Here is a 24,713-nt window from a genome sequence, read left to right as displayed (position 1 = left end):
GTGTTTCCTCTTGCGTAAGAATCTAGAACTAGAGGTCACTATTCAAAAATAAGGGGACAATTATTTAAAATGGAAAGGCAGAGGATTTGTTTCTGTTAGAGGGTTGTGAGTCTTTGGCGCTCTTCCTCAAAAGGCAGTGGAAGCAGAGTCTTTGAATATTTTTAATGCAGAGCTAGGTAGACTCTTAATTAACAAGGGGGTGAAAAGTTATCGGGGGTAGTCAGGAATGTGGGGTTGAGGTTACAATCAGATTAGCCATGATCTTATTTAATGGCGGAGCAGGCTCGAAAGGCCGGGTGGCCTATTTCTGCTCCTAATTCGTATGTTCATATGTACTGGGATCAGTTATGAATGAAGATCAGGATGTTCTGCTCCCATCAGCTGCCTGGTGGTCCAACAGCATTTTCAACTCCACAACAGGGCTACAAAGCTTTCCCCTGATTCACTGGTTTTAGAACAATTAGCTATCTCTATAACCTGCTGATGGTCATGTTTAACATGCCTATAGCATTGTGTTGTGATTTCATTAAGTTTGTGTCATATTTCAAGGTCTAACTGCTGCTATTCCTAACATAGCTGACAACTTACTGAATCAGGGTATCTCTACTTTTTTAATAAAGGTGAATTGTGGAATGTGCCAGGCCATGAGATTGAAGATTGTTTTGGTATACATACATTTTACTACTTACGCTAGTCCACGTTTTTTAAAATTCATTCATGGGATGTGGGCATCACTGGCTAGGCCAGCAAATATTCCCCATCCCTAATTACCCTCAAGAAGGTGGTGGTGAGCTGCCTTCTTGAACTGCTGCAGTCCATGTGGTGTAGGTACACCCACAGTGCTGTTAGGAAAGGAGTTACAGGATTTTGATTGAACGACAGTGAAGGAATGGTGATATAATTCCAAGTCAAGATGGTGTGTGGCTTGGAGGAAAACTTGCAGGTGGTGGTGTTCCCATGCATCAGCTGCCCTTTCCTTCTTGGTGGTAGAGGTTGCGGTTTTAGAAGTTCTGTGAAGCAGCCTTGGTGAGTTTCTGTTGTGCACCTTATACACTGCTGCCACTGTGTGTTTGTGGTGGAGGGAATGAATGTTTATTTTGGTGGATGGGGTACCAATCAAACAGGCTGTTTGGCCTGGATTGTGTTGAGCTTCGAGTGTTGTTGGAGTTGCACTCATCCAACCAAGTGGAGAGTATTCCATCACACTCCTGACTTGTGCAGTGTAGATGGTGGACAGGCTTTTTGGAGTCAGGAGATGACTTACTCACTGCAAAATTCCCAGCCTCTGGCCTGCTCTTATGGCCACAGTATCTATATGGCTGGTCCAATTCAGCTTTCGGCCAATGGTTAACCCTCAGGATGTTGCTAGTGGAAGATTCAGTGATGGTAATGCCATTGAATGTCAAGGGACAATGGTTACATTCTCTCTTGTTGGGATCTGGTCATTGCCTGGCACTTGTGTGGCACTAATGTAACTTGTCACTTATCAGCGAAAGCCTGAATGTTTTCCAGGTCTTGTTGCATATGGACATGAACTGCTTCAGTATCTGAGGAATCATTAATAGTGCTGAACATTGTGAAATCATCAGCAAACATCCCCACTTCTGACCTTATGATGGAAAGAAGGTCATTCATGAAGCAGCTGAAGATGGTTGAGCCTAGGACACTATCCTGGGGATCTCCTGCAGTGATATTCTGCAACTGAGATGATTGACCTCCAACAACCACAGCCTTTGTACTAGGTATGAATCCAACCAGTGGAGAGTTTTCCCCCTGATTCCCATTGACCCTAGCTTTGATAGGGCTCCTTGATGCCACACTCAGTCAACTGCTGCCTTGATGTCAAGGGCAATCACTTTCGGCTCACCTTTTGAATTCAGCTCTTTTGTCCAATTTTGGAACAAGGTTGCAATGAGGGCAGGAGTTGAGTGCCCTGGCACAACCCAATCTGAGCATCAGTGAGCAAGTTATTTCTGAGTAAGAGCACAGTCGATTACCTGTTCCATCTCTTTGCTGATGATCAAGAGTAGACTGATGGGCGGTAATTGACTGGGTTGCATTTGTCCTGCTTTTTGTGTACAAGACATACCTGCAATTTTCCACATTGTCGGTTAGATGCAAGTGTTATAGCTATACTGGAACAGTTTGGCTAAGGGAGCAGCTAGTTCTGAAGCACAAGTCTTCAGCATTATTGACAGAATTTGTCAGGGCTCTTAGCCTTTGCAGGATCTACAGCCTTCAGCCGTTTCTTGATATCATGTGGAGTGAATCAAATTAGCTAAAGAGTGGTTGGTATCTGTGATGCTAGGGACCTCAGGAGGAGGCTGAGATGGATCATCCACTTGACATTTCTAGCTGAAAATTGTTGCAAATGCTTCAGCCTTCATTTTGTGCTGACATGTTGGGCTCCTCCATCATTGAGCATGGAGATATTTGTGGGGCTTCCTCCTCCAGTTAGTTGTTTAATTGTCCACCACCATTCACGACTGAATGTGGCAGGACTCCACAGCTTGGATCAGATCCGTTGGACGTGGGATCACTTAGCTCTATTTATTTCATGCTGCTTATGCTGTTTGGCATGTAAGCAGTCCTGTGTTGTAGCTTCACCAGGTTGACATCTCATTTTTTGGTCTGGCTGCTGTTAATCCTGGCATGCCCTCCTGCATTTTCATTGAACCAGAGTTGATCCACTGGCTTGGATGGGGGATATGCCGGGCCATGAGGTTACAGATTGTGGTGAGTACAATGTGAAGATGGGACTTCGTCTCCACAAGGACTGTGCAGTGGTCACTCCTCCCGATGCGGTCATGGATAGATGCATCTGCAGCAGGCAGATTGGTGAGGATGAGGTCAAGTATATTTTTCTCTTGTTAGTTGCCTCACCACCTGCCACAGACCCAGTCTACCAGCTATATCTTTTAGGACTTGGCTAGCTTGGTCAGTAGTGGTTCTACTGGGCCACTCTTTGTGTTGGACATTGAAGTCCCCCATCCAGAGTATATTCTGCACCTTTGCCACCCTCAGTACTTCCTCCAAGTGGTGTTCAACATGCAGGAGTACTGATTCATCAGCTGAGGGGGTGGAGGAGAGGTGGGTGGTAATCAACAGGTGGTTTCATTACCCATGTTTGACCTGAGGCCATGAGACTTCATGGGGTCCAGAGTCGGTGTTGAGGATTCTCAGGGCAACTCCCTCCTGACTGTATACCACATTAAATTTAATGTTTGTGATTTGTTCTTGGATATCTTTCTCTCTCTCTGCTTAAAACACTTTGTAAAAATGTATGGATCATATTTAAATAACTGAAGCTATAAGGAGTTCATAAATCAGTGCAGTCCATCATGCATTATCTCTATTTCTCATTTGCTCTTTTACTTGCACAGCACAGCCACTCTCGGTTTCATTCAATGTAATTTTTATCTGACTAAAGTACTTGAAATATTTCCTCTAACTTATCTTCAAATAATTTTAAATTATTTAGCTATCTGACACACTGCTGAAGTTTGGGATAATTGTGTACACTGCAGGCAGTAGGGCTGCAGAACCTGCCATCAGCTGACAAAGTTACTGTTCTGGGCAAAATTATCAAGTCCAAGGCTGGCTTTTGGAAGAGTTTAAGACTCCAAGTAAAAACTTCAATGGAAGTACTAAAAGAAACAAGAGAATTGAGTTGGTAAATTTGGCCATATTATTGTGCAATATGTACTTTTTGAATTATGTATCTTGATTACTACCTTATTTTGGACTTCAGAAATTTCAATCACAATGGAAAAAGTAACAATGATTTTTTTTTTTCCAAAATAGCATTTTGAATTATTCCACTGATTTATCAACAAGTCTTATGGTGAAGGTTAATTGTTTTCCTGTTAAAAAAACACAGAACTTTTCATTGTAACGTTTTGATGTTAAAGACTTCCGTGATAAAATCATGACACCCCCGAGGTGTGGTTAACATGCACAGGAAACTGAATTTTTAATTTATGATCGGACTGTCCATCATATAACTTTGTCATCTGCAGCTTGAACTAAAAAACTTCAATTAGTGTTTTCAGTCTAATTTGTAAGAATTTGAACAGTGGTTAACTTGTTTTATCACCCTAAGGAGTCACAATTTTTGTGGTAAATTAATTTGGATGCACCATTAAATGGAAATAGTTCCAAATGCTTTCTCAGTTTTTCAAAATACCAGAATACAGAACACTGTAAATAAACCTTTCAGTTCATAGTACAGCTAACCCTTTAAGACAACTTAGCCAGAGCTTGATTCAGTCACTTCTAATTTCTCAGTGTTTGTTCTGGAGTAGTATCTTAAAGAACTTGTTTTCAAAGTCATTTCAGAAGTTGCCAGTCTCTGGATTTAGCTTAGTTTGGCAGCTATCTAGCTATATACCCCAGGTTTTTTAGAGGAAATAGTCATACATTGGTCAGACTTCAGCTTCCTGCAGTCCTGTTTACCATGTGGGGAGTTGTGGGTACAAACCTATTGCACGGTGCAATATGGTAAGTCGTGTGCCATGGTCACTTCGAAATCATTTTTTCAAAGGAACATTTACTTTTTCATGGATACCTTTAGCTCTAGTGGAGTTTAGAATATAGTGTATGTCTTGCATTAGGATTAGTCAAAATTGCCAAATTTATTCTGTAAACTTGATGCAGAATGCGCAGCTTCAAATATTTCAAATTGATTCACGAGTTCTGCTAAACAGACTTTCATACTCTGTAAATGTTGCCAGACGCAATCAATAGCCATAACCAATGCAAGGCAATATCCAGTCTTATCTCATCTTAGTGGCAAGGCCATCCTCTATTGTGAAGTGTAGCACTAAACTAGTGTACTAGTAATCCTGAGGCCCAAGCTAATGCTCTGGGGACATGGGATCAAATCCCACCATGGCAGCTGGTAGAATTTAAATTCCATTAATAATTCAAAAATCTGGAATTAAAGCTTGTCTTAGTTATAGTGACCATGAACCTAATGTTGATTGTCGTAAAAACCAACTAGTTCACCAATGTCCTTTCAGGAAGGAAACCACTGTCCTTATCTTGTGTGGCCTACATGTGACTCCAGACCGACAGCAAATTGGTGACTCTTAAACGCCCTCTGAAATGGTCTAGCAAGCCACTCAATTGTATCAAACTGCAAGGAAGTCTAAAAAAATGAAACTGGATGGACCACCCAGTATTGACTTAGGCAACGGACACCCAGGCCTGTCGGCCCTGCAAAGTCTTCTTTACTAACATCTGGGGTCTTGTGTCAAATTTGGGAGAGCTGTCCCACAGATCAAGCAACAGTCTGATACAATCATACTCATGAAATCATACCTGACAGACAATGTCACAGACACCAGCATCACCATCCTTTTGTATGTCTTGTCCCAACAGCAGGACAGACCCAACAGACGTGGCGGCACAGTGATGTACAGTCGAGAGGTGGTAGCCCTGGGAGTTCTCAACATCAACTCCAGATCCCATGAAGCCTCATGGCATCAGGTCAAACATGGGTAAGGAAACCTCCTGCTGATTTGCACGTAACCCCCACCCTGCCGGCCCCTCAGCTGATGAATCAGTGCTCCTCCATGTTGAACACCACTTGGAGTAAGTACTGAGGGTGGCAAGAGCACAGAATCTACTATAGGTGGGGGAATTTCAATTTCTATCACTGAGAGAGGCTCTGTAGCAACACTACTGACCAAACTGGCCGAGTCCTAAAGGACATAGCTGCTAGACTGGGTCTTCAGCAGGTGGTGAAGGAGCCAAAAGAGGGAAAAACCCACTTGACCTCAACCTCTACTTACCTGTCCATGACAGTATTGGCAGGAGTGACCACCACATAGTCCTTGTGGAGACGAAGTCCCATCTTCACACTGAGGTTACCCTCCAATATATTGTATGGCACTACCACCGTGCTAAATGGGATAGATTTTGAACAGATCGAGCAACTCAAATGATGGGGGAGCCTAGTATATAAGCGCAAAAGATAAAGCTAAAGCATTTGCAAGAATCTTCAGCCAGAGGTGCCGTGGGCGATCCATTTTGGCCTCTACCAGAGGGCTTCAGCCATCACAGATACTAACCTTCAGCCAATTCAATTCACTCCATGTGATATCAAAAAATGGCTGAAGGCACTGGATACTGAAAAGACTATGGGCCTTAACAATATTCTGGCAACAGTACTGAAGACTTGTGCTCCAGGACTTGCCGCGTTCCAAGTTGTTCCAGTACCGCTACAACACTGGCAACTACCCGGCAAAGTGGAAAATTACCCAGGTATGTCCCATCCACAAAAAGCAGGACAAATCCAACCCAGCGATTTACTGCTCCATCAGTCTACTCTCAATCACCAATAAAGTGATGGAAGGGGTCACGGACAGTGTTATCAAGCGGCACTTGCTTAGCAATAACCTGCTCACTGACACTGAGTTCAGGATCATGAGCTCCTGACCTCATTACAGCCTTGGTTCAAACATGGGCAAAAGAACTGAACTCCAGAGGTGAAGTGAGTTGCATCAAGGAGCCCTAGCAAAACTGGAGCCAATGGGAATCAGGGGGAAAACTCTCTGCTGGTTGGAGTCATACCTAACACGAAGGAAGATGGTTATGGTTGTTGAAGGTCAATCACCTCAGTTCCAGGACATCACTGCATGAGTTCCTCAGGGTAGTGTCCTCGGCCCAAACATCTTCAGCTGCTTCATGAATGACCTTCCTACCATCATAAGGTCAGGAGTGGGGACGTTTGCTGATGATTGCACAATGTTCAGCACCATTCACAATTCCTCAGAGACTAAAGCAGTCTACGTCCAAATGCAGCAAGACCTGGACAATATCCAGGCTTGGACTGACTAGTGGCAAGGAACATTAGCGCCACACAAGTGCCAGGCAATGACCATCTCCAACAAGAGAGAATCTAACCATTGCCCCTTGACATTCAATGGCATTACCATCGTTGAACCAGCACTATCCCCACTATCAACATCCTGGGGGTTACCATAGATCAGAAACTGAACTAGACTAGCCATATAAACACTGTGGCTACAAGAGCAGGTCAGAGGTTAGGAATCCAATGGCGAGTAACTCACCTCTTGACTGCCAAAGCCTTTCCACTATCTATAAACCACAAGTCAAGAGTGTGACAGAACACTCTCCACTTGCCTGGATGAGTGCAGCTCCAACAACACTCAAGAAACTCAACACCACCCAGGACAAAGCAGCCCACTTGATTGGCACTACATCCACAAACATTCACTCCCTCCACCACCGAAGCACAGTGGCAGCAGTGTGTACCATCTACAAGATGTGCTGCAGGAACTCACCAGGGCTCCTTAGATAGCACCGTCCAAACTAACGACCACTACCATCTAGAAGGGCAAGGGCAGTAGGCACATGGGAACACCACCACCTACAAATTCTCTTCCAAGCAACACACACCATCCTGACTTGGAAATAAATTACCGTTCCTTCACCATCGCTGGGTCAAAACCCTGGATCTCCCTCCCTAACAGCACTGTGGGTGTACCTACACCACATGGACTGCAGTGGTTCAAGAAGGCAGATCACCACCACCTTCTTAAGGGCAAATAGGGATGGGCAATAAATGCTGGCCACTTTAGGGCTGCTTCCCACTCGGCCTCAATTTTGAGGCTTCTGGATAGAGTCCAGGGAGTAGGGAGAAGTCTGGCAGGTTACCCTGCTCAGGCCTCAATGGGAAGTGGGGGGGGTGTGCCTCCCTCCAGGGTCCCCTTTTCACATTAGACAACCCTCCCCCGAAAGACTGCTTCCCGTGGTGCTCACTCCCGTCCAATCTCTCCAAGTGGAAGACACCCACCCATCACTCCCCACCCTGCCCCTGGGTCTCACCTCCCCTTCTGGACAGTGGGACTTAGAATCTGGGGACTGCTTGTAGCCCCAGTCCTGGCCAGTGCCACCACCGGTGCTGCGGGGACTACTGAGCTGCCAGCCAATCAAGTTGGCCAACAGCTCTCTGAAGCAGGACTTCTGTCCAAGGGAAGGAAAATCTGTTTCCAGCCATGGCTATGGAGCTGCTTGTGATCTGCAGGGTTGCGTTCCCCGCTAACTCTTTAGATGGCAGGGTGGGAAACCCCACTATCTGAAAAATCTGACCACAGATCAGCAAACATATCGAAAACAAGAGGATGGTAGAAAATAGCATTCACAAAAACCAGAGGGAGAAAGGAGCAGGGATGAATACAGACTTGCAGAAACACGTAAAAAATGTTAATATGGAGACATACGGACCTCAAGAAATGAACAAAAGTTTTCCATAAATTTATAAATATCTGAAGTCATAAATTTGATTGGAGTGCCATCAAATTTACAGAACGTTTTCCAAATGCATTGCATTGCAAGCTGGATCACTAACTTAAATAAATCTTTGGAGCACTGAAAGATTTTTTAAATTTTCAAGAGAAAACCTTTGACCAGGAACTACACTTTTCCCCAAAGAGTGCTGGTGGAAGGGCAGGAGACAATGGTCACCATTTACTATCAGCACTTCAATCTACTTGGGAAACATCAGTCATATCATCCATTTGTCACTTACTTTTTCAAACATTTTATGCAGTTTTATTGCTAGTTTCGCCTAATACTAACTTTGCCTAACATTAGTTTCCATTGCAGAATGGATGTGTTTTTATATTAGATAAATCAAATTGCAAAGATGAGAGGCAGTACCAATCTTTTTAAATCACAGATAGGCGCAGACAAACCAGAATCTGGAGCTGATGATGAGCCAAGTTAAGTTTCCCTCTTCCGTTCAGTAATAAAAGCTTTATTAGTAAAAGCTTGGATGAGAGGACATAGGCATTTCGGTCAGTTGCTCATGAACCTCAGTAGATTTCCCTATGACCCTTAACCATTACAAAGCTTATGACATTTACAAGGTACCTTCAAAGAAGCAAAAGACATGACACACATCAAAATGTGCCACTTAACTGAAGAAAATATGCTTACCAAATCTTGTTGTTTGTGGAGCAAGAACTGTAAGGACAACTTAAAAGTGACTATACTGTGACAAAACGATAAGTGATACAATGATGAATTCCAGCATGATTTACATTGCTGATTGCATGATTTTTAAAGTTGATTTTTTTTAACCCAGTGACGTTCTGTAATATTAAACATTTGAAATGTAGGTAAATTATAAAAACCAACGTTACATAAGAAATAGGAGCAGGAGTATACCATTCCGCTGGCCAGCCATCACATCTGATCTGATCTGGCCTTAACTCCAGTTTCCTGCCCATCCCCCATAAACCATGACTCCCTTGTAGATCAAAAATCTGTCTAACTCAGCTTTGAATATACCCAATGATTAGCCTCCACTGCTCTGTGAGATAGAGGGTGAAATCGCCCGAAATTTTTAATAAGTGTGGTAGCAGGCAGGTAAGGCAGCCGCAATGGCAGCTTTTCACGCAGTATTGTCCCAAACTCGCCACATTAGTTAAGCATTCCTGGGAAATATGCCGTTTCCATGGCAAGTGGGCTCTCACTCACCCGCCATGCCATAACCTCACGCTTCATCACGCCAGGTTCCATATTTAAAGTCCAGTCGCGCGCACACCTCTCAGTACTTCTAGCCCACGACTGCTGCAGGGCAGATGTCCACGAAAGGCAAAATGACTGCAGCCCCCAGGTTTAATGACATGTCACTGTAAAATTTTTTGGACGCCATGGAGGCCTGCTGGGGTGTCCTCTACCCTTACTCTGGCCACAGGACAGGCAGTGGCATCACCAATCTCACATGGCTGGCAGTGGCAGCAGTGGTCAGCGGCAATGGCCTGCAAAAGAGGACAGCCACCTGGTGCTGCTACATGATGAATGGTCTCATCCGTTCGCCAGAACAACTTGCTCTTCTCATCACTCTCAACTCACACACTCACAAACCCATCACACATCCACAGGGATCTCACACCTCAAGGGACAACACCACTAACTCTCACACACACCTTCACATCTCCATCAGACTTATACCCTCTCAAGCTCGTGTCCTCATCCTGTCCATGGCTCCGCTCATCACACAAACATTCCATGCCGAGCCTTGTGTCCTGCTCACATACTCCATCTGTTTTCACGCAGGAGAAGCATGCTCACATCAGCAGGGAGAGGGTGGAATGGCCCACATTAAGCCCCTCACTCACTTTCAGGAGCTTGCCATCGCACTGACTGGTGAGGATGTGGTGGACCCTGCCAGCAGCGACAGTGAGGTCAGCAGCGAACACCGACCTGAGGATCCTGCACCACATCATCCCTCCCTCAACACAACTGAGTGATCTCTCTCCTGCTTTTGACTCTGCTGCTATGCACTATTATCTCTACTTTGGTTCACAGGGAGCTCTACCAAGGAACCGACACCCTCAGCCAACAAGTCCCTCAGCTTCATCCAGGCCCTCATCCGCAGCCAAGAAGACCCATCACAGCACTTACCCACACCCTCCATCAGCGCAGAGAGACACACCTCGAAGGGGCATAGATGTAGAGCAGGTTAGGTTCACAATCTGGTGGTCACCGCAGGGACATGTATCCGCAGCAGGAGGAGGCAGGTTCAACTGAGCTCCCCGGCACTCGGAGGACTCCGAGTCAAATGATGAACCTTTGGATTTGGCCTTCCAACTCATCCTGGAGAGTCAGCAGAAGGCGAGGGAACATCTCAAAGAGCCGTTGGAAGCCCTCAACAGAGTGGCATGCAAGTTGGAGGAGTTCGTCTACCGATCTCTGATGAAATGGTGCCCACAAGTGCATGTATGAAGGTCTCCATTGGGAGGATGGCAGATGCCATGGAGACCCTTGTCCAGCAGAACGAAGAGACATGTGCAGGCCTGTACTCCATTGTGGCAGCCATGGGTGAGTTCCTGCAGTGGTAATGTGAGAGGGAAACGGGGCACCTCGGTGTCCCTCTAGGTTCTCCTTCCTCTCAAGGAGTCAGGCCAGGGCCCTCGAGCACCCGAAGGGAGGAAAAGCGGTGGCTGGACACCCTTGGGTCATCCAATCAGGAACCTCAAAGGCTATCCTGTCCCTCTGGGTCCCCTTTGCCTGTGAACCCCTCAACCTCATCCTCTGTCACCGCAGAAGGAGCAGCTGGCCAACGAATAATTCTAGAGGGAGAAGTGTGTGTGTGGCAGGGCCTTTCAGGGCCTTGTGCAAGCACATTCCCACATCATACTCCTGAGCATTTTGAATGCTACCAATTGGGGTTCACTTTCAGTTGTCCATGTGAGCTGACCTGCATCTCTGCCCACCCAATGATCACATTAGTATGCAGCGCCTGATCTCCTCACCACCGCCGCCGCCGCCACCACCACCACCAGATATCATCAACTTCCACCTCCCCTTTGGGGATGTCCAGGTGAATGTGCACATTCCCTTCCTTCTGGAAAATCCCACCCCCATCTATATTAACCTCCCCAACCTCCTCCTTCCCACCCCCGGGTCCGTGTCTGCCATTGAGTCCCCACCAACCACCCTCACCGTCCCTTCTATTGCTACCATCAAACCCTCACCCTCCCACCCTACTACTTCACTCTGCCCTCGGTCATTCTCACAATTCCTTCATACCATGCCCACCCTCAGTTCGCTCCCCAGGAGGCAGACCCCTCCCTTGCACTTTCACATGCACATCCCCTCCTTCGGAGCCCCCTCCTCTGCCCCTTTGCGCCCCTTTACCCCCCTAGAACCCCTTCCCCTCTTTGCATCTTTCGCCCCTTTCCCCCATTTGCACCCTTTAGTCCTCCCACCCTGCGGACTCCCAATGTTGTGAAACCAATTGGCCTGCTCGCCATACCATCCGCTCATTCCACCGAGCACGCCCGACACCAGCAGGCACGGATGATTCCCCCCAGAGCGTTGCAAAGATTAATGTTCTTCTGAGAGAAGAAATTCCTTCTCATCTCCATCTTAAATGTTTATTTGGATAAGATTATGAGGTGTTAAGAGAATTAAAGCTTTACTTGTTGATATTATGAATGGCTGTGGTTGATTGACACTTCTGAGGTTGTAAAATGAGCAGTTTTTTTCAAAGGGGATTTTCAAAGCCTAATTGCTTATTGTGTCAGTTTCATAAACATTTCAAATACTTGTCAGACTTGCCAATGGCTCACTGGTTCTGTACATAGTGGATACAAAGAGAGTGGGTATGGAGGATGCATGGGGGGATATGAAGGCGTATGGAGAATGGGTGGAAATTGAGGGGCATGAGAGGAAGGGAGCCTAACCATGGACAGGACAGGGATGACGTCCCAAGAACCGAGGTGGGCCTTCTAATCAGCCTGCCTCACCACCTACTTGTCTCATTTGCTGCTTCAGACCTGCTTTGGGAGATGATGGGCCCAACTCCAGCCCAACCCTGACTCCCGGAGATCAAAATCTTATGCAAGTTCCCTGACTTTCAGAAGTCGGGATATGGCCCTGCTCGTGGTTTCTAACTCTGCGGAATATCCAGCCCAGTTAAGGACCTCATCCCACTGATGCTGATATTAACACAGCAGCAGGTGGCGTCTCCCCATATGGGGGGCACGACAAGAAAACCCATGTGGGGTTTACATCAATCTCCCAGGGAGGATCCCTTATTCAAAGGTACTCAATGCCTGGTCAAGAGACCTGGCATAGGGAATATGGTGGGCCCAATAATAGCCAACTCCTACCTTTGCTGCCAAACACCATCCCGCGACCCTCCTGCCACAATCACTCATCTGTGGCCAGGATCCAGCAATGATACTAAGCCTCAGGTGGATGTCGTGCCAGCAGCAGACACTGCCTCCCTGGTGGCACTGCCGTTCAATAGAGTTGGAAGCTTCTGACTGGCCAGCTCTTCTTCCACTCCCCCCCTCCCCACCTCAGGGTCCTTGATCCTGGGGAAGGCATGCCATTGTCTAGTTAAGTGCCTCGGTGGCACTTAATTCATCAGGCCTTCCCTAAGGGAGGCGACATGGGACTCCCGTCAGTTCTCCAGCTAGTTGACAAGATCCCCCAGCACCTCCATTAAATCCAGACCAACTTGGGGAAGAGGAAACCGTGTTGGTATTCCTTAAATGTTTTAACATCAGTATAATGATGGAAGTATGCAGAAGGTATGTGACAAGCTGAAACTTGTTTTCCAGCATCACTACATTCCAGGGTTATGTTACAGATGAAATCCAGTTATATGATATGGGAGGGAAAAAAAAATACAGATCTGCACATAATTGGAGTGGTATATGGTTGTTCAATGTCACAGATCAACCTGAAATTTAAGGGGAAATTTACAAAAAATGTGGCTTTTCACTGTCTTAATTCTGTTAACTGCTGCCTTATGAAGATAAACATGAAAATGTATTTTTATCACAGGGAACTTTGCTTCGCACCTTCATGCATTTTACAAGAACCAGTTTCTATAAGTCAGCAACTCCCTTTGAACCAGCTGGTGCAAAGGTATACAAAAAATAGATTTCTGGAATATCAATTGAGCATGGGTGTGTCCTGTTGTAGGTCAGGGGTCAAATGAGTTATGCGTGGCCCAGTTGCACAGATTTGTGTTAAAAGCACCAGGCTGTCTTGGAATCTAATAATCACTTGGGATCACTAATGCAGAAAACTCATCCAGAGGTTCTATGGGCAGAATTTAGTCCAGGTGGTCTCGCAAGAGCTGCCAGAAATACGCCCACCAGAGGCCCAGGGTCAGCAAGGAACCAAGGCCACAGATGAGTGAGGGCGAGCTGGGGGTTGTGGGAAGGGGTGGAGGGGCAGGAGGTGGGTCCGGAGCAAGGGCAGGGGATTGTTCTCCGTGTCCCCATGCCCTTCCTGATACCAGGTCCTCGATCAGACACCGTGACTGACAACAAGAGCCCTCTCACCTCCAACCAGGAGGCCGCAAGCAAACCCACTGGGGTTTGCTTTGTTGGCTCCCCATGTAGCGAATGCCCTGGCCATCACTGGTTGAATACCAGCGGTGATGGGATGAGGCCCTTAAGGGATCATTTATCATTCAATGAACAACCTCAACTGGCAGATGGGCAGGAAGGACATCCATATGCCTGCCTGCCCGGGATCTAATCAGGGCAGAGATGGGAAGATGACGGGTTACCCATTTGGCACCCTTCCCACCCGATTAAATGTACCCGTCTCAGGGGCACATTAAATTCCATCCTGTACATGGGAACCATTTTAATGGTTCAGGGGTTGGGGTTGCCATGTTTTAATCTGAGCAGTCTGGGCTTCTTTGTGTGAGCTTTTCAAAAATTTCTAAAATATTTAACAGCAGATATAAAAAGTCTGACTTTTAATCTAGAAGTAAATTTTACCAATACTTATCTTATATCTTATAATGTGCAGAGATAGTTATTAAGCATATTAATGAGCATATCATTAATACGAGCAGCAATACAAAAATCAGAACTCAAGACATGATTCTAACCGTCTGTATGTACCCTGTCTGATCTGGTCATGCCAAAAAATGGAAATCCAAACAATAAGGGAAGGCATTGAAAGGATAAATTGCAGGAATAGTTTGCAATTGTATATTAATCCATTCAATTTGGCCCACCATAACGTGTCTATTTTTGTGAAGAATTCTATGACATCAGCCCTAAATTTGCCTTTCACTAATTCTAACAATGCAGAAAACACTGAGCAGAATAGTAGCAGACTTCAGGAGGGCATCAACGAGTGAATAGGATTTGGAATGCACTATCCAATAGAGTGATGTGATGGAATCCGTGCTTCCAAAGCTTGCATTTTTTGAGACAGATCCTAATTGAAAAGGGAAACTAAGAAAGGAAACGGACCCCCAGTTTCTAAGAAAACTATGATTGAACCTAAGATCGGAAGCCAAAACCTCTGGGGAGACTAAAACTGGTTGAAACCATATAAAAGGACACAGGGCCATCAGAGCTCAGAAAATGGTACCAGTGGTGCAGTACAGGCAGGCTGAAGAAGACAGAAGCTGGAGGATCCAACATAACTGCTTACTAATTTGTTTTATTTAAAGGGTGTAGAAGAGTAAGAAAATCTAGAATCTCCAACTTGAAATACTGACACTGCCTTTTTTTCTCCTTTGAAGACAGACTTTAACTATTAAAGAGTACCTCTGCAGTCCCCTAGGGATATGGTATTTCAGGCTGACATTTACATTTCCCAGTTTTCTGACAAGGCCATATCCAACAAGGAAAAGTCCAATGACGTCAGCCTGACTTTCAACGGCATCATGATTTTTGGCGATCACTATTGACCAGAAGCTTAACTCCACTAGTCATATCAACACTATGGCTAGAAGAACAGCAAGCGCTGGGTACTCTGACTAATAGTACACCTCGTTAAACATAAAAGTCACTCCATAAGAACATAAGAAATAGGAGCAGGAGTAGACCATATGGCCAATTGAGCCTGCTCCGCCATTCAATACAATCATGGCTGATCTTGGGCTTCAACTCCATTTTCCCACCTGCTCCCTACCCCTTAATTCCCTGAGAAACAAACAACATCTGTCTATCTCAGCTTTAGATATAGTCAACGATGGAGCATCCACAACTCAGTGAGGTAGAAAATTCCAAAGATTCACAATGCTTTGAGTAAAGAAATTTCTCCTAATCGCAGTCCTAATTGATCAGAATCACAGAATCACAGTGCAGAAGAGGCCCTTCGGCCTATTGAGTCTGCCCCTTATCCTGAGACTGTGCCCCTGTGTTTTAGATTCTCTGTTCAACGAGAACAATCTCTCAGAGTCCACCCTACCAGCCCCTTCAGAATTCTGTAAATTGCAATGAGGTTACCTCTTATTCTTCTAAGCTCCAGAGAATATAAGCCCAATTTACTCAGCCTTTCATCATAAAACAACCCCTTCAGCCCAGGGATCAATTTAGTGAACCTTCGCTGTAACGCCACCAATGCCAACTATATCCTTTCTTAAATGTGGAGACCAAAACTGCACAGAGCACTCTGGATGCAGTCTCACCAAAACCCTGTAGCAAGACCTCTTTATTCTTGTATTCTAATCCCCATGTAATAAAGGCCAACATGCCACTTGCCTTTCTAATTGCTTGCTGCATTTGCATGCTAGCTTTCTGTGTACCTTGTACAAGCACACCTAAATCTCTTTGAATATCAACACTTACAAGTTTCTCACCTTTAAAAAAAATTCTGCCTTTTTATTCTTACAACTAAAGTAAATAACTTCACACTTTCCTGTCTTATACTCCATCTGCCATCTTGTTGCCCACTCACCTAAACTGTCTATAGCTCTTTGCAGCCTCTCTGTGTCCACCCTACAGCTTACCTTTCCACCTAGCTTGGTACCATCATCAAAGTTAGATACATTACTCTCTGTCTCTTCATCTAAGTCATTAATATAGATTGTAAATAGCTGAGGCCCCAGCATTGATCCTTGCGGCACTTCGCCGCTGGAAACATGAGAAAGCCCTGTTTATGCCTACTCTATATTTTCTATCCATTAACCAATCCTCTATCCATACTAATATATTACTCCCAATTCCATGAGCCCTGATTTTGCCTATTAATCTTTTGTCTGGCACCTTATTGATAACATTTCGAAAATACTACATCTACTGGTTCCCCTTTATCTACCCTACTAGTTACATCCTTCCCTGTAGTAAAACCATGTTGACTTGTTCTAATCATTCTATGCTTTTCTAAGTGCATTGTTAAGACTTCCTTAAAAATAGATTCCAGCATTTTCCCAACAACTGATGTTAGGCTAACTGTAGTTCCATGGTCTACACAGCTAAAGTTAGGATTATGACAGAATACATAACAATTGTCTAGATGGATAAACCTGCAACAATTCTCAAGGAGATCAAAAACTGTGCAGGACAGGGCAGTCCTCTTGATTGGTTCTGTGCCACTGGGCTCAATATCCAGTCCTCCCTATCGCTGCTGTGTGACTTATTACCAACAGGATGAATGGCAGCCATGTGCCAAACTGACCTCTATAAACTCTGGTTTGGCCACAATTAGAATATTGTGTGTTTTCACCTCAGTTCAGGAAGAATACGAGGGTCTTGAGAGGGTGCAGAGGAGATTTACCAGAATGTTTCCTGGGATAGGCGATTTTAATTACAAGGCAAGATTGGGGAAGCTAGTGTTTTTCTCTTTGAGGCAAAGAAGATTGAGGGGAGATTTCATAGAGGTGTACATAATTATGACAGGTATGAATAAGATAGACAAGGAAACACTGTTCCCATTAGATAATGGTGCAAGAACTAGGGAATACAGATTTAAGGTTTTGGGCAAGAGATGCGAATATGGGGTTTGATGTGAGGAAGAACTTTTTTATGCAGCAAGTGGTAAGCAACTGAAACTCACTGTCTATCAGGGTGATGGAAGCAGGGATGATCAATGATTTAAAAAGGAAATAAGATGGACACTTGAAGGATTTAAACTTGCAGGGCCATGGGGATAGAATAGGGATATGGAACTTAGTGGATTGCTCCATGGAGAGCCGGCATGGACTCAATGGGGCCAAATGGCCTCCTTCTGAGCCATAAATGATTTTATGACATTTCCAACTCTCATAAGTTCTACCACTAAAAAGGACAAAAGCAGCAACATCCCGAAGGGACTCAATATCAGGAAAGGGGTTGCCCACTAAGAGCCACACCCCTGCCCATGCTGTTGACACTCCGCACCCCTCTCCCTGTGGTCTCCTCCTTGTGAAACGCTGCTCTCCTACATTGCTTGCTTGTGTCCTGGTTCAATCCATGGTCCTAGGACTCCAGCACGTGTCCTTCCGGCAGCCACATTCTCCCCTGTTGATAGCTGATTTCTGCACCCCGGTCTTGATTCCAGGGGAAGGCCCACCAGCGACCTTGACACTGCCTAATTGGCTTCTCGTTCGGCAGGCCTTCCCATGGGTCTCTCGCTGGCTCTCCAATTCTCCCCAAAGCCTCAACAAGATTCCTCCCAACAGTACTATTGCCACACAATACAAGCCAACATATATATGCAATCAGAAATACAGCAGCAGTGTTAGTTCTGCAATGCTTAGGAGTCACCCTGCTATCAATCAACTCAGTGAACTTTTTTTAAATGGGGTTATTGTTTCTATGTGTAAGTATCTAATAGACTTCTTTACAATTTGTTGAACTAATTTATACAATTGTTTGCATCTTGATATCATCACACTCTCAGCCTCAGTGACTTAATTATCCCAAAGTCTATTAATTTTTTCATCTGTTAGGGAGACTTTAATTAAACAAGGCAAAAGCAAAACTTTAAGTGTTATTTTTTAATTCCTTTGTAGTAATGAAATCCATCGTATTTACAAACTGAAGGTTTCAACATCTGACAGATACAGAAAAAACGCCTGATGATTTCCTTGCATCGATCCCTTTGCAACAACCATTTTAGATCAGAGAAAATCCTTAGTGTGTGCAACAATTGGGAGTACTTCTGATCTCTTTACAGGAGGGGAAAACAAGATTTGACATTGGATTCTGTAAGTTTATATATAGCCCTGAATTCCAAATTTATTTGGATTTCAGACCAGGTTCTGAGGTGGAACTTCGCTAAATCAACCCCCCAGATTTAATGTTTAGTTTGTAAAGTGCAGTCTGTATTCAGTGGAATTAAACATCCTCTTTGGATATTAAACAATGCATTCCACATTTGGTTTGACTTCTAATCCATTTCAATTGTAACAAAATTGGATCTAAGGTCTTAGTTTATGCAGATGTACAATAAATATGCAAATATTGCAAAGCATTTGACCACATTGGCATTCCTCTAACTTGGATAAGTAGTGGGGTAGGCAGTGGCGTAGCGGTATTGTCACTGGTAATCCAGAAACCCAGGGGACCCTAGTTCAAATCCCGAATTTTCAATAAAAATCTGGAATTAAAAGTCTAATGATGACCATGAAACCATTGCCAGTTGTTGTAAAAACCCATCTGGCTCACTGAAGTCCTTTAGAGAAGGAAACCTGCTGTTCTTACCTGTTCTGGCCTACAAGTAACTCCAGACCCACCGCAATGTGGTTGACTCTTAAAGCCCTCTGAACAAGGGCAATTAGGGATGGGCCCACATCCCGTAAAATTAAAAATATGAAACAAAGATATGATTCAAAATCCTGAATTATATTTGGAATATAAGCATTATTGGTAAAGGATGCTATCTTTAGGGCAGGGTGGAGTTAATTCAACTGGTAAATCAGCATTGCTGGTATGCATCATTCAATTGCTAGCTACAAAAGCTCAAGTTTTGTATTGATCTTGTGTTCCTATTATCAACATAAGCTTTCTGAATTTTGGAATTATGACTTCATTTAAACATATCAATCTCAAATTAGTTTCAGCCCTTTTGTATGGCAGCAATAATCACAAAGGTTTCCAGTTTATCATGCACAAATTTATGCATTAGGAAAGGGAGGGTATGACAGTTAACTAAAAAATTTGCAGATGAATTTCAACCCTTATATCTAATATTGCTCATTTACAAAGGCACCTCATTTAAGCACAAATCTGACCCTGGATTAGACCTGGTGATCACTATTTCCTATTGATGAAACACGTGGAACAAACAAAGCTGCCACCAGCCAATCAATCCCCTCCCCATAACTGCCCTACTTTTCCTTAATCATTTATGTGGACTTAACACAAGTTAGCTCTTACCTCCTGAAAGTGGTGCTTCAGAAAAAGTTGGATAATATCTTCAAAACTGTACACATTTTCGCAGCATGGCTAAGCATACACTTTTTAAAAAACATATGTATTGTATAATGAGAAAAAAAAAGTTGCACTTTAGACATTTAGTACTAAATTGGTCGGCAGGAATGGCAGAAAATATATGAGACGCAAAACCCAAGTTATAGTGTTTATCAATGTGGTAGGAACTGCACTTATAATTCACTGGAGCCCAAAATTAGATGATGTTTTTGTACGATGAATAGACCAAACGTGTGTGGTGGATAGAAGTTAAGTCAGCTACTTTTTCATTCTGAGCAAAGGAACCTACACCAACTGTTTTGTAATGTTGCAAGTACATTCTGTAATCAAGAAACATCCTCACAAGCAACATTTCTAAATCCTACATCAGTAACTTGTAAAGTGAACTGAACTTGTAAGCCAAATTAAAAGCTATGCCATGGTTCATTACATATTATTAGTATGTTTAACTCAGGAGAATTGCAGTCAGTTACTAACCAACTCATATTATGTAAATAGAAATAGCATTTTTATAGCACTTATATCTGACTTCAAATCCAGATATTCCATGTATTTTCTATATAAAATGAACACAAGTAGTTTAAAGATGTCCAAAACAAAGTACATTTCTCAGTATAAAATATAGTTGGTCATGAGAAAATCTGGAATTAAGTCTAATGTTTTAAGTCAATACAGTTGGAATTTAGAGTATTGTTGACGTTAAAGATAAGAGTTGTAAAACTTTGTTTACCACTCAAACCTTAAAGCAAAATCTGATCTCCGTACTTTGTTTACAATCCTCAGCTCTGTCCAGTTGCCAAAATCCAGCTCCACAGTTTCCTGTTCATTCTAAGGGCAGGAACACCAACCATTGCAAACTATGTTATTACAATGATGGAACAAAGGAAGCAGACAAGTGACGCCGAGTATCGCAAAATGTTACATTGAAGAAGAGAACCATGTTACAAAGTGGCACTGCCAAATCTAGAATACAATGGACATTTTAGCTTATAAGCTTTATTTGGCTACAAATAGTTGGAAGGACTAAATATATGTCCTGCTAAATTTAGAAGAGAAAACAATTTCAATTATATTCACGACCGCTTAAAATGACACAGCAAGTATATTTGGACTATGCAGCAATCAGTCAGTCATTAATAAATCCAATACAGAATTCAGGAGAAACTTCTTTACGCAGAGAGTGGCGAAAATGTGGAACTTGCTACCAAATACAGTAATTGAGGTGAATAGCATTTAAGGGGAAGTTAGAGAAATACATTAGGGAGAAAAGAATATAAGGGTGCGCTGATGGGATTAGATGAATTAAGGTGGGAGGAGGCTCATGTGGAACATAAACACAAGCACAGACCATTTTTGGCCAAATATCCTGTTTTTGTGCTGTAAATCGTGTGTGTGTGCTGTGGATTTGGCTGAAATAATGTCAAATAGTGTCAAAATAATTTTATTTTCCAATTATTAACATCATACCAACTAAAATCCTCATTCAGGGATAATTTCTGAAGAAGACACAAACATTGGATAGTAACCTACATTTAGGGTGCATTTGTGAAAGTGCTTTAATATCATTGCCAAATTAATGTAGCCTATGAAACTACTAAATACAGAAGAAAAGACACAAGATATTGCTTGTGTCATTTTCATTATAATATAAAAACTGAATATTTGGGCCTTATTCCCACAAACCAAGCGCTTTTAAGTATTTAGTTATTCTATTCCCACTTTGCTTCACTCTTCACAGACTTACTAATGAAAGGAAAAGGATAGCGAAATCACAACTTGTTGAATTTATCTCAAATCTCTTTTCTTTAAATGACTGGTAGAACTTAAAAATAGTATTTGTTTATATGAAATGGAGAACAATTTGTGAACAAATGGATGCACAAGCATAGAGATAAAAGCAAAGAACTGCGGATGCTGGAAATCTAAAACAAAAACAAAAACAGAAATACCTGGAAAAACTCAGCAGGTCTGGCAGCATCGGTGGAGAAGAGCACAGTTGACGTTTCGAGTCCTCATGACCCTTCAACAGAACTAAGTGTTCTGTTCTTCACTTAGTTCTGTTGAAGGGTCATGAGGACTCGAATCGTCAACTGTGCTCTTCTCCACCGAAGCTGCCAGACCTGCTGAGTTTTTCCAGGTATTTCTGTTTTTGTTTTTGTTTTGGATGCACAAGCATGTCTCTTTTTGTTAAATTGTGACTTACATTTTTGCAGACAGATTCTATACAGAACAGAAAAACCATGATAACATACTCAAAACTCCATGAAATTGGCCTTGGGTGATAGTTCACATCAGCCCACTGCTACATGCTCTGCACAATAATCAGTTCTATTGAAGTCAATTGAACTATCGAGAGGGAGGCAGAACAGGCAACCCACATAAGTTCACCCATTTTGCTCTACTGCCCAAATTGAATTTCTACCCCTGTTTCTCTTCAGCACTTACTTCATGCCCCTCTTACTCACATAAGCTAACTAAAACTAAATCAAAAGAAAACAACCCAGTGATAAAGCTATCTCTTGATTTCAATATTTTTGATTGAATTTCCACAGTAAATATTTAAAAAGAGAATAATTTACCACCTCAGCTTGCATGAGGTTCAGGAAGTAAAGTTGGATGGTCAGCAGTTCAATGGGCATGGACAGAAGGTGAGTTCCATGGGCAAGAGCTCAGAGAGAACATGAGGAGATATAGAAGAAAAAGTAGAAAGGGTAGTTGTAATAGTGCTGCGAGAGGTTTGCGGGGGAGTGGGGGGCTGAGAGGAGTCTTTGTCAAAGTGTGGCTTGGTGGGGAATGAGCGATCAGCAGAAGTGGCTGTACAGGGGGGTCTCAATCTTAGTTACAATGGGATCTTAGGCACAAGTTAGGAGTGTTATAGAATACTCTCCACTTGCCTAGATGAGTGCAGCTCCAACAACACTCAAGAAGCTCAACACCATCCAGGATGAAGCAGCCCACATGATTAGCATCCCATCCACCACCTTTAACATTCACTCCCTCCACCACTGACACAGTCACAGCAGAGTGTACCATCTGCCAGATGCACAGCAGCAACTCAGCAAGACTCCTTCAACAGCACCTTCTAAACACATGACCTAGACCACCTAGAAAATGTGGGCAGCAGGTGCATGTAAACACCACCACCTGCAAGTTCACCTCCAAGCCACAGACCATCCTGGCTTGGAACTGTATCACTGTTCCTTCATTTTCCTTGGGTCAATAACATGGAACTCTCTTCCTTATAGCACTGGCACTGTGGGTGTACCTACACCACATGGACTGCAGCGGTTCAAGAAGGCAGCTCACCAGCACTTTCGCAAGGGGAATTAGGGTAGGAAATAAATTCTGGCCAAGCCAGCAACGCCCAAATCCCTCACACATTTTGTTGGAAGTCAGGCCGAAAGGACTGGAAATGATGTTTTATGGAACTAATTGGTAATGGAAAAAAGAATCATAGGTTCTTCTCTGGGATGATCCAGGGGCAGTGAGCAGTTTTGGCATAAGTAAACAAGTTTGTTAGGACTTAATGCCGCCAGCTCTGGTGATAGAATGCTAAACCAGCTTTGTGGCAGTGTTTGAGCAGATCACCAGCTGCAGAAATTTCAAATGGAGGGATGAGGCTAAACAGTTGGGACTTTGAAGATGCAGTTTTAAGTGATTTGGTATAGAGTTTTTACCATAGGCAGATGCAGAAGAAAATGGGGTTGGAAGGGATGGGGGTTGTAAACAAAATCTGTGGTTGCAAGTATGGGAGTAAACAGTACAGTAAACATGGACTGCAGCGGACAAGAAGTCAGCTCGTTAGCACCTTCTCAAGGGCAATTAGGGTGGACAATAAATTCTGGCCTAGCCATCAACACCCACATTCCGTACAAGAGTAAAAACAAAATCTGTGAGTGCCTCGCACATTTTGTTGGGAGTAAAGCTGAAGGGATGTGAACAGAAGAGATGGCTGAAAGATAAGGATAGGTGAAATCAAATGGAGGGACAGATTAAGGGAGAATTGTAGGGCATCCGGTCTCAAAGAAAGAGCAAGGTGGAATAAGATAGAGATGAAAATCACAGAGGATGAGGAATTGCTCAGTTCAGAGGCTGAGTGAGGAAAGGAGAGATTCATGGTGAGAAACTCGGGGTGAGGTTTGGAAGTGGTTGGAACAAGAAATTAAGTGAGCCTGGTTAGAACTGTTGCTCTATATGTAAAATAAAGTTGTACCCGCCTCATATTATTAAGTGTTTTCTTGATCTTCCTTTGAAAACAGAGATGCATGAAATCACTGTGCAGTTCAGGTGATATGGAAACACTTTTTTTACAGCCCAATGTTACACTATTGTATCGCTGGATATCAAGCAGTTCAGGCACATCATTAAACACAAGATTCTCAGGCTACTTACAGGAGTAACTTGCACCATTTAACATTACAGATTAAATAAGGCAAAACCCTAACCCTCTAACTTCTTTTTCTACATGTTTGAGTTTAGTCTAAATCCTTTTAGAATTGTGCAAATAGTGTCGTGCTGAACAGTAGGTTGGGTCCAATGATTATTTGATATCAATTATGGAAATATAACTGTATAAAATGTTTAGCTTTCTTGACTTGGTTGATATTGTAAACATGGTGATTATAGAAAAAACTAGTGCTCATAAAAAGGTAATTTAATAGTCATTACAGCTTTTACAAGTGTGGAGTATCATTCCTTCAGGTTTTAATTTCCAAGCTGTCAAGCTTTAATTTTTTTAAAGCTTTTCTTTTCTCTTCCTATTAATCCAATTTTTCTTTCCCTGCTCTGAAAAAAGATCACAGACCTCAAAAGTTAATTCTGTTTCTCTCTCCACATATGCCGTCTGAGCTGCAGAGTGCTTCCCGCATTCAGTTTTTCTTTCTTTCCCTTTCTTTGGCTATATTTCTATGCCTGATTGGACATTAAATTAATTCAAACACACTTCCTTCTCTGTCCTAGAACTCTTAATTTCACAATCTTTCAATCTGATTGGTTGAGGAGATATATAGTTGCTTGTCTGTTCACTCAGATCCAAGATGCTGGCTTCCCTCA

The 24,713-nt window shown here is 43.3% G+C and overlaps 1 protein-coding gene across 3 annotated transcripts in view; it reads right to left on the bottom strand.

The window, feature by feature from the left end:
* tgfbr3 (transforming growth factor, beta receptor III) overlaps window positions 1-24,713 on the bottom strand; it is a 223,875-nt gene that overhangs the window by 135,645 nt on the left and 63,517 nt on the right. The window lies entirely within an intron of this gene.

This window comes from Carcharodon carcharias, chromosome 16 (assembly GCF_017639515.1).
Source record: "Carcharodon carcharias isolate sCarCar2 chromosome 16, sCarCar2.pri, whole genome shotgun sequence".
NCBI classification, from domain to species: Eukaryota; Metazoa; Chordata; class Chondrichthyes; order Lamniformes; family Lamnidae; genus Carcharodon; species Carcharodon carcharias.
The sequence above is the reverse complement of the archived record's forward strand: the minus strand, read 5'-3'. Positions and strand labels throughout refer to the sequence as shown.